Below are 3,227 nucleotides of genomic sequence, written 5' to 3' on the forward strand. Positions count from 1 at the left end.
CTTTACATGTGAAGAGGCTTCTCTTGGAGTTGAACGCCAAGTTGTAACGTGTTTTTGGCGTTCAACTATGGTTCGTGACGTGTTTCTGGCGTTTGACTCCATAATGCAGCATGGAACTGGCGTTGAGCGCCAGTTTGCATCGTTTAAGCTCAAATAAAGTATGGACTATTATATATTTCTGGAAAGCTCGGGATGTCTACTTTCTAACTCCGTTGAGGGCATGCTATTTGGAGTTCTGTAGCTCCAGAAAATCCATTTCGAGTGTAGGGAGATCAGAATCCAATAGCATCAGCAGTCCTTTGTCAGCCTCCTATCAGATTTTTGCTCAGGTCCCTCAATTTCAGCTAGAAAATACCTGAAATCATAGAAAAACCTACAAACTCATAGTAAAGTCCAGAAATTTGAATTTAGCATAAAAACTAATGAAAACATCCCTAAAAGTAACTAGATCCTACTAAAAATTACCTAAAAATAGTGCCAAAAAGCGTATAAATTATCTGCTCATCACAAGACAAAATTTAAATTGTTGCTTGTCCCCAAGCAACTGAAAATCAAATAGGATAAAAAGAAGAGAATATACTATAAATTCCAAAATATCAATGAATATTAGTTCTAATTAGATGAGCGGGATTTGTAGCTTTTTGCTTCTGAACAGTTTTGGCATCTCACTTTATCCTTTGAAGTTTAGAATGATTGGCATCTATAGGAACTCAGAGTTTAGATAATGTTATTGATTTTCCTAGTTAAGTCTGTTGATTCTTGAACACAGCTACTTTTATGAGTCTTGGCCGTGGCCCTAAGCACTTTGTTTTCCAGTATTACCACCGGATACATAAATGCCACAAACACATGATTGGGTGAACCTTTTAAGATTGTGACTCAGCTTTGCTAAAGTCCCCAATTAGAGGTGCCCAGGGTTCTTAAGCACACTCTTTTGCTTTGGATCACGACTTTAACCACTCAGTCTCAAGCTTTTCACTTGGACCTTCATGACACAAGCACATGGTTAGGGACAGCTTGATTTAGCTGCTTAGGCTTGGATTTTATTTCCTTGGGCCCTCCTATCCATTGATGCTCAAAGCATTGGATCCTTTTTACCCTTGCCTTTTGGTTTTAAGGGCTATTGGCTTTTTCTGCTTGCTTTTTCTTTTTCTTTTATTATTATTTTTTTTGCCATTTTTTTCACAAGCTTTTTATTCACTGGTTTTTCTTGCTTCAAGAATCAATTTTATGATTTTTCAGATCATCAATAACATTTCTCTTTTTCATCATTTTTTCAAGAGCCAACAATTTTAACATTCATAAACAACAGGATAAAAAATATGCACTATTCAAGCATTCATTCAGAGAACAAAAAATATGCACTATTCAAGCATTCATTCAGAGAACAAAAAAGTATTGTCACCACATCAATATAATTAAGCTAATTTCAAGGATAAATTCGAAACTCATGTACTTCTTGTTCTTTTGTATTAAAAACATTTTTCATTTAAGACAGGTGAAGGATTAATGGAATTATTCATAGCCTTAAGACATTGTTACTGAATACTAATGATCATGTAATAAAGATACAAACATAGACAAACATATAGCATAAAAACTGAAAAACAGGGAAATAAGAACAAGGAATGAGTCCACCTTAGTGATGGTGGTGCCTTCTCCTTGAAGAACCAATGGTGCTCTTTGAGCTCCTCTATGTCTCTTCCTTGCTTCTGTTGTATGATCCCTAGTGATTTTGGTGCTTCTATCCTTAGTTGCTCCCAATAGTTGTGTGGAGGAAAATTTATCCCTTGAGGTATCTCAGGGATTTCTTGATGAGGTCCATGAGTGGGCTCTCTTGATGTGCAGTCAAATGCTCTATTACTGAGCTATGGACCCTTGACATAGATCTCTCCATCTCCCATGGCTCGGAGTTAGAAGCTTTTGTCTTCCCTTTCCTCTTTCTCGAGGTTTCTCCAGCCTTAGGTGCCATCAATGGTTATGGAAAAATAGAAAAGCTATGCTTTTACCACACCAAACTTAGAATGTTGCTCGTCCTCGAGCAAAAGAAGAAAGAATAGAAGAAGAAGAAGATATGGAGGAGAGGGAGAGATTTGGGGTGGGTTTGGGTGGGAAAGAGATTTTGAATTTGGAGGTAGGTGGGGATCTTGTGGGGTCCACAGATCCTGAGGTGATCTTGTAGGATCCACAGATCCTGAGGTGTCAAGGATTTACATCCCTGCACCAATAAGGCGGGTAAAATGCCCTCTGCATGCAATCTTGGCGTTTAACTCCAGATTGATGCTTGTTTCTGGCGTTAAACGCCAGTTCTATGCTTGTTTTGGGCGTTCAACGCCAGTCTGCAACATGTTTCTGGCGTTGAACGCCAGCTTTCCTCAGTGTGCAATCCTGGCGTTTAAACGCCAGATTGCTGCATGTTTCTGGCATTCAACACCAGATCTATGCTCTGTTCTGGCGTTGAATGCCAGCCAGATGCTCCTTACTGGCGTTTAAACGCCAGTAAGCTCTTCCTATAGGGTGTGCTTTTTCTTCTGCCGTTTTTTATTCTGTTTTTAATTTTAGTATTTGTTTTGTGACTCCACATGATCATGAACCTAATAAAACATAAAAGAACAATAAAATAAAAATAGAATTAGATAAATAAAAATTGGGTTGCCTCCCAATAAGCGCTTCTTTAATGTCAATAGCTTGACAGTGGGCTCTCATGGAGCCTTACAAGTGATCAGGTCAATGATGTGGACTCCTGATGAGCGGATAATTTGTATGCTTTTTGGCATTGTTTTTAGTTTGTTTTTAGTATGATCTAGTTAGTTTTTAGTATATTTTTATTAGTTTTTAGTTAAAATTCATTTTTCTGGACTTTACTATGAGTTTGTGTGTTTTTCTGTGATTTCAGGTATTTTCTGGCTGAAATTGAGGGACCTGAGCAAAAATCTGATTCAGAGACTAAAAAGGACTGCAGATGCTGTTGGATTCTGACCTCCCTGCACTCGAAGTGGATTTTCTGGAGCTACAGAAGCCCAATTGGCACGCTCTCAACGGCGTTGGAAAGTAGACATCCTGGGCTTTCCAGCAATATATGATAGTTCATATTTTGCCCAAGATTTGATGGCCCAAACCGGCGTTCAAAGTCACCTTCAAGATTTCCAGCGTTAAACGCCGGAACTGGCACCCAAATGGGAGTTAAACGCCCAAACTGGCACCAAAGCTGGCGTTTAACTCCAAGA

The sequence above is a fragment of the Arachis duranensis genome, chromosome 6 (assembly GCF_000817695.3).
Source record: "Arachis duranensis cultivar V14167 chromosome 6, aradu.V14167.gnm2.J7QH, whole genome shotgun sequence".
NCBI lineage: Eukaryota > Viridiplantae > Streptophyta > Magnoliopsida > Fabales > Fabaceae > Arachis > Arachis duranensis.